The following is a 6,934-nucleotide window of genomic DNA, read 5'->3' as shown; positions in this document are numbered from 1 at the left end:
TCGGAGTGAGGTGTCCCTAGGTCTCTCCTACTTTAAGAATGCATGTGACTATGTGTGTGTAAGGTGGTGTCAGTGGTGTGCCCTTGTGTGAGCGTGCTGCAGCTTACCGCAGGGGCTGAGCGATCACCCCCGAGAGGAGACCCCTTTCTCTTGGTTCCGAAATGGAAAGATGGAGCTGTATAAAATAGTTAAATGTTGTGAAAAACTTCGTAGGAACAACGGAGAGTCAATTTGTAGTTCAGTTAATCAAATGCTTTATTGCAAGCTCAAAAGGAGTATTATATTCTGGCAGTTAAACGTGCACAGACCTAACAACGAACACCCAACATAGAGTTGAGATATTCGTAAAAAGGCGCTTAAACAGAGTGCGCTGACGCTTTTAAGGTTCTCCTTAAAGGAGCCTCATTGGTCAAAATCATAGGTGCAGGGGGAAGAACAGGTGAGAGGAGTTGTGCTGATGAGGGGGAAGTGCTTGATTAGTGATCAGAGGCAGGTGAAGGGAATAAGCTGAGGGAGTGACTGACAGGTAGAGTGAGGAGGGTAGACAAACACAGAACACAGAGGCAAAGCCTAATCGTGACATTTAATTCAATTCAAACAGTTTGCAACACCAGAAAAAGAATAAAACAAAGCATGAATTATATAACAGAGTAAACGTTCAAATATATGTACTCTGTGGCAAGGTTATTTGACTGCTACCTTTATGAGGTAGGAGCCCTATCCCTAAGCAACAAGTGGTAAAATATCAAGAGTAAAAAAAATAATATGCAAAAAGTTATATAGGTCATATGTTAGAACAGGTCAAACGGTTACCTTTGTGTACGTGGCTAAACGCATGCATCACCAAAAGACGAACTAACAGGTCACATATAGTTCAAGGTTAATCGTGATTGGCCATTTGACGTTGCTATATGTTGATGTGTGTGTGTGTGTGTGTGACTTGTGTTGTGGGTTTTTTTCCGTTGTGGATGAGCTTCTTTGACTTTGTGACTTAGGGTAAAACTCAATACCTAACGGCTGGCTCAGTAACTTATCTATCAGATTCGTGGTCAATCTGTCTATGTGTGTGCGTTTTGCAATAGGTGTGTGTGTGTTCAATGCTTGGCCATTTGACGTTGCTATATGTTGATGTGTGTGTGTGTGTGTGTATGACTTGTGTTGTGGGTTTTTTTCCGTAGTGGATGAGCTTCTTTGACTTTATGACTTAGGGTAAAACTCAATACCTAACTGCTGGCTCAGTAACTTATCTATCTGATTCGTGGTCAGACACCACAGGATCTCACTATTAGGAATTCAGTAACGAACACCAGAACACAAGAGAGATTGGATTTTCCTCAGTTCACGCAGATTTATTTGCATTACAAAGTACACAAGTAAACCAAGCTGTCTGGAGTCAACTCACTTCACAATAGCATTGTAGATTATTTTATTCCTCCATTCTACACTAAGTCTCCCCCTCTTTCGGAGATGTCCTCAGTGACGTGAATAACTTATAACAATGATACAGGCCAATATCACAGTGTGAATGTGATTATACATGGGTACATTTCAAATTATGGATATGATTGATTTTACACAAATATATTTCAAGACACCAATACATTTTTCTCCCACATTCCCCCCTAGAGTGACTCACGTCACTCATACTAAATGTTAGAGCCTCCCGCTGGTCTTCAGGTCCATGTATTTTCTGCTTTTGTTTCTTCTATGTTTTAATTTTCATTGGTTGGTTATCTAACATAATAAAGAGCTTATGCCTGGGTTTGTGGACCGTCTCTAACGTACTAAATTTACTTTCTCTGGCTCTTTTAACTTCTGGCTGTGGTTCTAGACTCTTTTAGATTGGGTTTAGGTTGAAGCGATACAAGTTATGTCTAAAAGAAGCAGCAGAAAAGGCACTCACTGCCTCGCGTGACTATGCACCTTTGACTCTGCTCGTTCCTCATTCTGCATCATTGATTCTTCTTGAACAGAAATCCTCTCATCTTTCTGCAGCACGTTATTTATGTTATCACACATGTCTCCTAGACATGCCTAAAGTCACAGTTAAACGCTGCACTAATTTGAATCCTGCATCACTTCTCCCTATTCCAGGTGACGGAGAGGAGCATAATTGTTTGGCCGAGCTCCAAGCTCAGTGCACTCCTCGACCGGATCTCCTGGACACACCACTACCTAATTCTGATATGGTTTTGTATGTTGATGGTTCATCCTCACGGGATCCTCAAACTGGAACTAATCTTGTTGGTTTTCCTGTTGTTTCTGACTCAGATGTTCTCCGTTCTGGACCTCTCCCATGCCACATCTCAGCCCAAGCAGCAGAGCTAATTGCACTCACTGAGGCATGCAAACTCGCAGAGGGTAAAACAGTCACTGTTCACACTGACTCCAGATACGCTTTTGGGGTAGTCCATGATTTTGTTGCATTATGGAAACACAGACGTTTTCTAAAATCAGATGGCAAGCCTGTCTTGCACCACACACTCATAGCAGAGCTATTGGAGTCCATTTTGTTGCCTACAGCCATCTCTGTCTGAAAATGTGCTGCTCACACCTCAAATACTGATGTCATTTCTAAAGGAAACGCTCGTGCAGACACAGCTGCAAAAGCTGCTGCTCTGCTTCCTTTTAACACATCGCAGCCTACATCTGTAATGGTTTCACTTCTTTCTTCACTCACAGCGATGCAGTCCTTCTCTGCGCCGGAGGAGAGACATCTTTGGTCTTCCTCAGGGTCCAAATTCACTGATGACACTTGGATTGGTCCTAATGGCAACCCCTGTCTGCCAAAACATTGTTTCCCCCACTATGCTAAATTAACGCATGAGTATGACCATGCGGGTATGTTGCAGTGTTGATGAAACATGGTTCACAAAGGGTTTTGCAGCATATGCACAAAAATACTGCCAGGCATCCATAACGTGTGCTACACACAACATAGGTAGACCTGTACCTATCACACATCAAGCAGCACATCTACCACCAACTCAACCTTTTGAACATGTCATGATGGATTTTGTGGAACTCACTCCATCAGAAGGTAAGAAACACTGTCTAGTGATGGTAGATATGTGGTCGAAATGGGTTGAAGTATTTCCATCAAGCAAACAAACTGCTACGACAGTAGCAAAGGCACTGATTTCTGAAATCATTCCTCGCTGGGGTATTCCAACTAAAATTTCCAGTGACAATGGATCACATTTTGTCAACCAAGCAATCACTGAATTAAGTGCATACATGGGTATAGACTTAAAAACACACTGTGCTTATCATCCAGCTGTAGAAAGGGAAAATGGTACACTGAAAACCAAATTGGCTAAATGTTGCACCGACACAGGCTCATCATGGACAAAAGCTCTGCCCTTGGTTCTGATGTACATGCGGATGAGGAAAAGAACGCAAAGTAATCTCAGCCCTTTTGAAATCTTGTTTGCAGCACCTCCTCACATCGGTGTGGACGCTCCAATGGCACCTCTTCCATCTAGAACACTGTGTGAAAATGACATGTTAACCTATTGCACTCAACTGTCTTCTTCTCTGTCTGACGTAAGAAAACAGGTTGCAGCTGTACTCCCAAAAGAGGCCACGGGGCCACTACACAAACTTCAGCCAGGCGAATTCGTGATGGTGAAGGACTTCAGGAGAAAGAGCTGGAAAGCTAATGTGGCACACCCAAAAATGTGACCACATTGAGGTTAATGGATGATTTAATTTGTCAAGGTTTATTCTGAATGATTTAATAAATGATTTAATATGTAGAACATGGTTTGAGGGACTGAAGTAATTTACAGAGTGTAATCTGAACATATGGACCGTACAGAGGGACAGTAAAGAATTGCAGAGCCTGAGGAGGAACTATTGACACCGGAGCAGTTGCACGCAGGTTGCTTTAGGGTGTGACTCCCGCTCACTCCTCAGATCTGATCTGGAAGAACAACTGAACGGCTGGTGTCTTGGTGTTTGCTAAACTGTATCTGTATCCTACAGGTTAGTACTGGTGGAAACGGCCAATGTTCACTCTTGGGAAACAATACTGTATGTGTACGCTAATTTTGTAAGGCTTTGTGTAGTTATTGTGGGCGGGAAATTGTAAATATGTAGTTTAGAAATCCGCGACGGTTTCGCGCCACAAGTTTAGCATTAGCATGTAAGCTCGCTACCATACCGCGCTAAATCGGGTTGTTGTTACCTGAGTGTTGTCTTGCAGGGATGTCTAACGTGATCTACAACCACACCGTAATTATTTGGGCTCTCACACTGCTGTTAGTTACACAAAGTGTTAAAATGTTAAAGTGCCCTGTGAATATGTATATTTTGGAGATCTTGTGAATGTAGGAAAACTGAATGTTGTGGATTGAGTTTTGTTTACTACACTGAAGATGAGTTTAAAGCAACTGTGTACAATGTGAGTACTGTTAGTTCAGAACAAGTGCCTTGAGTTCTAAGCCCGAGATAAAGACAGAATACACATTAGTTAAGGGCTAATGACAGTTTATAGAGTTTAAAGTTGTACATGCTGCTGTTTAAACATTCTTTGAAGTAAAGAAAGAGATCTGATCTGGAAGAACAACTGAACGGCTGGTGTCTTGGTGTCTTGGTGTTTGATAAACTTTATCTGTATCCTACAGAATTTTCCTTTTGTTGCTGTGGTCCCATTCCTGGGACCCGTAACACTAAGCGGTGGCAAGGTCCATTCCAGATACTGCTCGTCACCCACACGGCTGTGAAAGTGGCAGAGAGAGCCATCTGGATTCACGCTACCCACTGCAAAAAAGTCCCAGCCCCAGCAGACACAACAACTGCATCCTTTAACAACAAAGAAGATCGTGTTTTTTAATGGAAATGTAGTGGAGACGATTGGAGAGATTGAAGAATCTTTTGAACTTGGTAACGCTAACCCACTACGTATGTACCCTATGATGGTACAAATAGATATTCTTGCAGATGCGGACTTCACGGTCACAACACCTCTAATTGGCAATAATGTGATAAGCTACCTGGGACACATTTTCGGACCGCAAAAGATATCTGGATATTTCACCCAAAGGGCAGAATACTTACTTCCTTGTAAAATGAACAGCGTCACAACATTCGCCCAGATTGATTCTGGAGCTATAAGTTCATTTATAAGCAGTGATTGGGTGAGAATAAATATGCCCAATGCAATAAAACCGCTCAATACTTTGTTCAAAACAACGTATGACGTTTATGGAGCTGACAACAAGCCTTTGACAGTTAATGGATGGGTTGAGATAAAATTAACAATTGATTCATTGGGAGTTTCCGATATTGGTACAGGAAGATTGTCAGACACCGCTCCTTGGGGCTAACCTTTAGTCATATTATCGACCTAACGCACAAAGCGTCCATGAAAAAATGCTGCTTCGTCAAGTTTAGGGCTGCAACAACGAATCAATAAAAATCAATTATTAAAAGAGTTGGCAACGAATTTCATTATCGTTTCGTTGTGTCGCGCGATTATTACGCCACTCAATAAGTCGCAGAGATGTTTGAGTGTTCAAAGCAGGCCCGGTCGCCTGAAGACCGCAGCTAGGAATAATGGAATAGGACTCCGGTTTTATTTTGTGGGTTTTTCTCTGAACTAGGGCCATGATTAAGAGGCCAGGGGCATTCGTATTGTGCCGCTAGAGGTGAAATTACTGGGACACATTTTCGGACCGCAAAAGATATCTGGATATTTCACCCAAAGGGCAGAATACTTACTTCCTTGTAAAATGAACAACGTCACAACAAAGCTGAAACTTAAAGGAATTGACGGAAGGGCACCACCAGAAGTGACTCAACACGGGAAACCTCACCCGGCCCGGACACGGAAAGGATTGACAGATTGATAGCTCTCTCCGGATTCTGTTTGTGGTGGTGCATGGCCGTTCTTAGTTGGTGGAGCATTTGTCTGGTTAATTCCGATAACGAACGAGACTCCGGCATGTTAACTAGTTACGCGGCCCCATGTGGTCGGCGTCCAGCTTCTAAAGGTGTGTTCACACCAAACGCGATGAACGCGGCGCGATTACATACAAAGTCTATGTACAGACGCGATGAACGCGATGCGTTTGACGTGTCAAAATGCCGAAACGCCCCAAACGCAGAAGTTGAAATATTTGAACTTCTGCGAAAAAATCGCGTGACGCTCCAGCGCGATAGCCAATCAGCGTTGAGTTGCTCTCCCCGTCATCAGTGAAGTCCTGCCGTTGCTAAATCAGAAAATAAATGCTGTAGCCGCCATGTTCACCCAGAGCTCTACGATACCTAATATCAGTAGAGACCGGACCAAACTATGTGTAGACGTGTGTGTGTGTGTAAACCATATGGTACAAACAATGAATAGACGCTGCCGTATTTACGTATATATGACGTTATCGTGAGTGTTGATGGAGCTGCTATAATGTTAGAATAGCCTAGCACCGATCGATCCGAGCTTCATTGATAAAACAAGTACAAATCGGCATCATTACGTAGTTGTTTCGGAGTCCCTTTTTGTCGGTTTATTGCCGTTAAATCACAGCCAAGTCAGTTTATTGTGTGTTCATACAGCTGTAGTAAACAGCCGACGTGTGGCTCGCTAGACACAGTGAGCTCGATGAAATCCACGGAGCTCCTCCGGACTATGTTATGAACCAGACATGACGGCGTTTAGTTCCCCGTGATATCTGGGACTTCCACAACACGTAATGAGCAGAAATAGAGGCCATTTTTCTACGGTTGATGGCGGACAGTTGAACAGCTTTCAGGCCGATAAGCCACGCCCCCTTTTCGGCGCGATGGACGCGATTCGTGCCGCGTTCATCGCGTTTGGTGTGAACACACCTTTAGAGGGACAAGTGGCGTTCAGCCCACGAGATTGAGCAATAACAGGTTTGTGATGCCCTTAGATGTCCGGGGCTACACACGCGCCACACTGAGTGGATCAGCG

The sequence above is a fragment of the Pholis gunnellus genome (assembly GCF_910591455.1).
Source record: "Pholis gunnellus genome assembly, chromosome: 8".
Taxonomy (NCBI): Eukaryota; Metazoa; Chordata; class Actinopteri; order Perciformes; family Pholidae; genus Pholis; species Pholis gunnellus.
This window is presented reverse-complemented; position numbering follows the sequence as displayed.